The sequence below is a fragment of the Phodopus roborovskii genome, unplaced genomic scaffold (assembly GCF_943737965.1).
Source record: "Phodopus roborovskii unplaced genomic scaffold, PHOROB, whole genome shotgun sequence".
Classification (NCBI taxonomy): Eukaryota; Metazoa; Chordata; class Mammalia; order Rodentia; family Cricetidae; genus Phodopus; species Phodopus roborovskii.
The window spans coordinates 24655560-24662880 of record NW_026126460.1 but is presented as its reverse complement, the minus strand read 5'-3'; the positions used below and the strand labels follow the sequence as shown (position 1 = coordinate 24662880).

Here is a 7321-nt window from a genome sequence, read left to right as displayed (position 1 = left end):
GAAAACGAGGGCATTAGAGTTGCTCAGATAGATGTTTTTCAGTAAAATGTCTCCCATAAATCTGCCCTAAAGCCTAAAGCCTCTTCACTCAATTCAGATCTTATGAGGCTTTTGGAAACTGTTTTAATTAGACTCAGGCACCATGTTGTTTTTGATTCCCTGGAAGGGGTGTCACAGTAATTCATTAGTATAATGCTTGGGATGAGTAAGTCTGATTAGTAATTCTACATCCAGGCCTTCTTGGGATTATAGACAGCAGGGGTTCTTGGTACCAATTGATTATCAGAGTCACCTGGGATCCACTTAAAATCTAACTTCCTGTAGGTTTTGATTTGAGTAAGGTCTGAACAAACCAGGACACTGTATTTGAAAAGGTTGCTCTGGTGATCTAGTGCCAAGCTGGGCTGGGGACTAACATGTTGTAGAAATTGATATCAGGACAACTTCTATATCTCTATTTGCCTTCTCTAAGTAAGAAAGATTTTTAAATCTTCCTTCCTTCCTTCCTTCCTTCCTTCCTTCCTTCCTTCTTTCTTTCTTTCTTTCTTTCTTTCTTTCTTTCTTTCTTTCTTTCTTTCTTTCTTTCTTGGCAAGACCTCATTACAAAGCCCAGGACAGCTACATGATGCTTTCTACAAATTATAACATCAATGTATAATTAATTTTATGCAGTATACAAAATAATGTGTTTGACTACAACATCTTGATGTGTACATATCATTGTACTTTGTTTATATTTGCCCCCATTACTCCCCATTGCCTACCTCCCCAACTCCTGCTGGTTCAATCCCTCCTTCATGTCTTTTATGTCGTGTGTGTGTGTGTGTGTGTGTGTGTGTGTGTACATATGTAGTTGAATCTAGATTCTGCATGTGTTGTGAAAACCACTGCTAATTCTAAGCCACAATGGGAAAGAAAATGACTCATATCAACCATGTAGATTCATAGAAGTCCATCATGATTGGCATTATCATCTACAAATGTGGTGGACCAGACAATCCATGTGACTATCATTGATGCCCAGGCACAGAGACTTTATAAAAATATGATTATAGTCCTAGCTCAGGTTTTCTGTGTTATGTTGGTGTCACTGCTGATGATGGTATTTCCTGGAAGGGCAGACCTGTGAACACGCCCTCTGGCTCACACTCTGGGTGTGAGACAGCTAATTATCTGTGCCAACAAAATGGATTCCACCAAACCACTGGACAGCCAAAAGAGGTAGGGGGAAATTGTTAAGGAAGTCAGCACCTGCATTAAGAAAATTGGCATCAACCCTGACACGATTGCATTTGTGCCAGTTTCTGACTGGAAAGTGACAGCATGGTGGAGCCAAGGGCTCATATGCCATGGTTCAAGAAACAGAAAGTCACCAGAAAAGATGGCAGTGCCGGTGAAACTAAATTTCTGGAAGCTTTGTGCTGGATCCTGCCAGCTGCTCATTCAACTGACAAGCCTCTGTGGCTGATCCTTTAGGATGTCTATAAAACTGATGGTATTGGCACTGACCTTGTGAGCAGAGTGCAGACTACTGTTCTCAAACCTGCCATTGTGGTTAGTTTAGCTCCCATCAATTTCACAACAGACGTAACGTCTATTGAAATGCATCTTGAAGCTCTGAGTGAAACTCTTCCAGGGGATAATGTAGACTTTGATGTAAAGGATGTGTCTGTCAAAGATGTTAGATGTGACGGCAAAAATGACCCACCAATAGAAGCAGCTGGCTTCACTGCTCAGGTGATTATTCTGTGACATCTATGTCAAATTAATGAAGGTTGTAACCTTGTAATGGACTGGCACACAGCTCATGTAGTTTGTAAGGTGGCTGAGCTAGAAGAAAAAGATTGAACACCATAATGGGAAGAAGCTGGGAGATGGCTCTAAATTCTGAAGTGGGGTGGTGTGCCTGCCCATTAATGATATGGTTCCAGGCAAGCCCATGTGTTGAGAGCTTCTTTGACTATCTTTCACTGGGTCATTCATTTTGCTGCTCATGATATTAGGCAGATAGTTGCTGTGAGGGTCATCAAAGCTGTGGACAAGAAGGCTGCTGGAGCTGGCAAAATCACCAGGCCTACCCAGAGAGCTCAGAAGGCTAAATGAACGTATTACCCCTAACACATGATATTCTAGTCTTAACCACTGGTGGAAGAGTGGTCTCAGAACAGTCTTAATTGGTCATCTAAGTTTAATTGTGAAAGGCTGGTTAACGATAACAGTGAATTATAAAACCTTCAGGGGAAAGGAATCTGTTTGTAAACCATTTGTGTGTGTGAGTGTGTGTGAGTGTGTGTGAGTGTGTGTGGACAGTTTTAAGCTATTCATTTTCTAAAGCAGTACTTTTAAATAGAAACAACTTGACTAAAAATCTGAACATAATTTTTAGACCCATTAAACAAGTTTAATGAAAAAAAAATCAAAGAAGTGAGAGCTTAATAGACACAGGCATTGTTTTATGAGCGATGTATTCATTATCTCTTTCCTTCCTTTATAGCTGTCCTATGTGATAGACATCCCTACTTATGAATATCAGTGTTGAGGTTTAATGGACTTAATGAATGGCTGAGCTACATAGACTGTCCTTTGCAGGAAAATCTAGGACTGAGCTTAGATGGTTTTACCCCACAGTGCACCTGCAACCTAAAATGTCTAGAATGTCTTTAGAAGTTTCTAGAGAGTAAGGTGGTAAGAGGGTCAGGCACAGAGCCTGGAATGCCCTAATACTAAATAGCAGGCAGAGGATAAAAGAACACAGGAATGACATATGAGTATGTAGTGGTATAAATATAAATAGAATCTTTTTTTAAATATAAAAGAACAAGCAAGTAATAGTAAACCCAATTTTTCTTAGATGGATACCTTTGTCAATTTAAACTGATATAGAAAAATAATTTAAATTAGGTAATCTATGAGCACCAGAAATTCATTCATCACAATTTTGGGGACTAGAAACTCCAAGACCAAGGGAAGATTCATCATTTGAAAAGGCAATGTTCTATGTACATGATCTCATTATCCCCCTCCCTCATCCTTCCCCTCCTTCCTTGTTGCCTCCACCTCTGCTGTGCTGGAATTGCAAGCATCCATCACCATTCCTGGCTACTTCATGACATCTTCTTGAGTCCTCCTACAGCAAAGGAGCAAACAAGCCACCTGAGACCTCTCTTATAAGGACTCAACCAAAATAACTATACTCATGAGGGCAGGAACCTCAACACTTAATCATTTTGCCAAAGACCACCACATCTCTTAATGCTATTACATTGGAGATTATGTTTTAATATATAGATTTTGCTTGCCAGTGGAGGGTGGTCAAGAGGTGGATACAAATACCTATCTCAGCAGGGGTCAGTAAAAACTGATTAATAGGTAGCATGAGCTAGGTGATGATAGCATCATTGTGATTACAACAGGCCTTTAATGGGATGATAGGAGTAGATGCCAGATTTCAGCAGTATAGGGTATGTGGTTACACAAGGAAGAAGAGACAGGAAGTATAGATCACTCCTTTGGGAAGTTTCCTTCTAAGACGAGAACAGAGACAAGCATGGAATTTGGCTGAGATAAGAAATTAAGGAGGGCTTTAAAGTTTTTTTAAGGATTTTTACTTTTAAGGATTAAAGTTTTTAAATGATGAGTTTTATAATGATAGTAATGATAGACTCACATATCATTAATATTAACTAGTCAGTAAAAGGGAGACTGAAAATAGAGTAGAGAGGTCATACTTTCATAAAAGTGCCAGAAAAGGGAAAAGGGATACGATTTACAAAGGAGACTTACACATAGGATAAAGTACTGTGGTTGTTGTTATTTGTCTTTTCATTGTCATATGAAGGGAGAAGAAAATGGCAAGGAGCAAATGGAGCGAGAAAGCTCATTGAATCAGTCTAGAAAAATGATGGAGTTCTTGTCTCCTTTCACCCATTGTCTCTATGAGGTGGGAGGTGAAACGATTTTCAGACTGAGAGGAGGCAGATGCTTCCAGGGTAGAAACATCACAGAGGTGTGAAATATTCCTTCCAGGGCATTGGCTAGAAGGCACGGCTAATGCAGTGTCCATAGGTATTATGAGGTTCAAGATGTCAATGGTGGTCAACGAGCATCCTATATCTTTGCTGCATGGGTCTGCAAGCACAGCCTAAAGCTCAGACTGTAGGAAAGGTAAGTCATTAAGTTGAATTGGATTTCCAGCTTGATTGACTACACCCCACTGATTATTTTCATCCTTTTAAAACAGAAACTCAATTGTGATTATTAGCATCTCTTTTTATATTAGCTATGTCCCTTTAGAAGGGTGGCTCATCAGAAAGGATGGTCCTGACCAAGCTAAGTCAACCCCTTACCAATGGTTACTACAAGCAGAAGTACACAATGGAACTCAGGGAATGAGGGGGATTCCTTAGACATGGACAGATTCTCCTGCTTGTAAAATGACACTGAAGTGATAGATGCTTGACTTCTATCTGGGAATGAGGTCCTGCTTGATAGTGATGTTATGAACTAGCCTACAGTGAAGGCGACATATGATGATACCACTATGAAAAAGACAGCCTTTGCTATTAATACTGTAATTGTACCAGGGCCCTGCTTATTACATGAGATAGCCACATTTCCTTACAATTTACTGAGCAACACTAAGAAAAATGTGACACAAAAGCCACTGGGGGTGTAACTAAGTCCTGCTCTAGATGATAGACTCTGCAATCTAAGGTGGAAAGGAAGTTGCTGAGTATGATGATAGGAAATGGCTCAGAAACCAATATACTCTTGGCTCAAAAGACCCAAAGACATCAAAGAAACAATGTCTTGACAAAAACAGATCAATTAAGATGGAAAAACTAGAGAGGAATTGAGGTGGACTTGTTCAGATAATCCCAGAGCGTCTTAATGTTTCCATTTGAGGGTCCTCTTGACCATCTCAGTCACTGAGTATTCCTACAAAGAAAGTGTTATAGCATCCTGTCAGCAAATGTGGGAGAGGCCTGAACCCTAATGTCTCCCAGGTGTTTTTCAAATAAGGAAGAAGAATGGCATGTTCCTAAGAACAATTACGAGGAGATTTGCTTCATTAGGGAGCTGCAGATTGTATTTTTCAACCTAAACTCCATGTCAGTTGGAGAAGATGGTAATTAGCAAGGCTCATTTTTATACATGGAATAACCTAGGCTTGATTCACAGACGGTGTAACACAGGGTAGATTCTGTGAAACAGACCATTTTATGTGGGGCATTTACTTTTAATGGAAAAATTTGTGCTATGACATTCATAGTCTAACTGCCTGATTGCTCCTGCCTTCCCCATACTTTTCATTGATGCCATTTTTATAACAGGTTATTCTTTTGGAAACAATGCCCAATGTTTTATTCATACTTTATGTAAAGTGATGAATACTGGGCTAAGAGGGAGGTTGTGCTGTATTTTTTTTGAGCAGACCCTTGCATTGTTTGTTCTGACATACATCAAACGTGCCGATTTACTGCTTCTAGAAAGCTCCTTCTAATTGGCATGTCTTATACCCTACTTCTTAGGGAATTTTTTGAACTGTAAGACTGATAAATAGAACAAGTAATTTACATAGACAAAAACCATTTAGGGTATCTTGGCATTTCCCCAGATTAATGTTGTAAAGGCATGTGGCCTTCTTTCTTTTCAATTGTATTTTCTTTTTTAAAAACTCCTGGATGACATGTACTTTGTCTAAAATCCTCCCTGTGGTATGTAGTGTTCTCAATGCCTTTGGCATCTCCTTCAGCAATTCAGTGATCTGACAATCAGGAAGCACCGATTGCATGTGGGCTCAGTTCCCTCAGGTGAAAATCATCACAGAGCTATTATCCCTAGGGTGGGAACTTTTAGCAAGAGTGTTTATGGAGACAGGAATGCCTGTGCTCTGAAGATAGCACTACCTGAAGCTGAACACAAAGCATTATGATGAATAATGAGTTCAGAATGATACTCTGGTGTCTTTTCCTTTTTCTATAACCAACTGGGTTTAAATGTGTCCTAAGTATAGCCTGTTCTGTCCCAAAGCAGATATTTTCTACTTTTAAAAGATCTAATTTTGTGTGTACGTAATTTAGAAGATGTACAAGTCAGAATAAGCAATGGTATGCTGCAGTAACAACTAACTCCAGAAACCACACAATTATTTTGCAGTTAATTGTTATTGTGTGGTATTTCCTTGTTAATCATAGCCACCCAAGTATCTGAGTGATAGAAACCCTAATATTATACATAAACTTAATGTTATACATTGCTGTGATCACCCAGCTGGAGAGGGAAATGAGATGAATCATAGTATAGCTTTTTTTCACTGGACAGACAAATATTCTTGGCCATGCCTAAAGTTCAAAAACAGACAGGACAGTACAAGTCTTTATGTGCCCAAAAGGTACCTAGCAGAATGAATACACAAATTAACCACTGAAGAAAATTTGAGAAAGTAGAAAGATAGAAAAAAAAACCAATTTATTTTAGTCTGCTGGGGATTCCACAATGAAAATTCATACCCTGGATGGCTTAAACAATATGAATTCATTTTTACACATTCCTGGATGTTAGGGAGTCCAAATTTAGTGTACCATTTACTCAATGGCTTGCAGATGGCTGTGTTATCATTCTTTTGACCTGGCCTTTTATTGGTGAATGTGTACAGAGAAAGAAACTAAGCTATCAATGTATCTTCCTATAGGGACACTAACCATATCCGAATTGGGTCCCCACATTTATAAATACACTAAGATTTGATTTCCTCTTTAGGGCCCTATATTATTTTCTTCATCACTGTGACAAAATCTCTGGCAAAATTCATTTACAAAAGGAGTTTATTTTGGCTCCTAATTTCATAGGACATAATCATTCATTATGGTGGGGAAGCCATGGTGATGTGAGCAGTCCCATTACTCTGGAGTGTGAATATTAGCAGGTCGTAGAGCAGAGACCAAGGTTGAGAACCATGGGTAGATATAGCTGCCTTATGTCTGTCTGCCTCTATGCCCCATAGTCTTCTAAAACAATGTAAGTAGCTGGGGACCAAGCATTTAAATACAAGAACCTTTAGAGGATATTTCAAACCATAACCAGCCCTCCCTCCAAATATAGTCATACTGAGAGTTAGAGCTTCTAACCTGTGTATCTGCAGGGATGCAATAATCCAGTTCATGACACGAATATCAATTGTAGATATAGTTTCAGTAGCCAGGAGGATTGACTAACAACAAATATTTGTGTAACATGGTTCACTTCTAGTACTTAAAGCAATTCAAAGAGGGGAAAACTGACAAGAAATTGATTTCCCAGGGATTCCATAAGTCCTGAT

At 39.2% G+C, this 7321-nt stretch overlaps 1 pseudogene; it reads left to right on the top strand.

Moving 5' to 3' along the window:
- The first annotated feature begins 1144 nt into the window (after positions 1-1144).
- LOC127226285 (elongation factor 1-alpha 1-like) lies at positions 1145-2103 on the top strand (annotated as a pseudogene).
- Positions 2104-7321: the final 5218 nt, after the last annotated feature.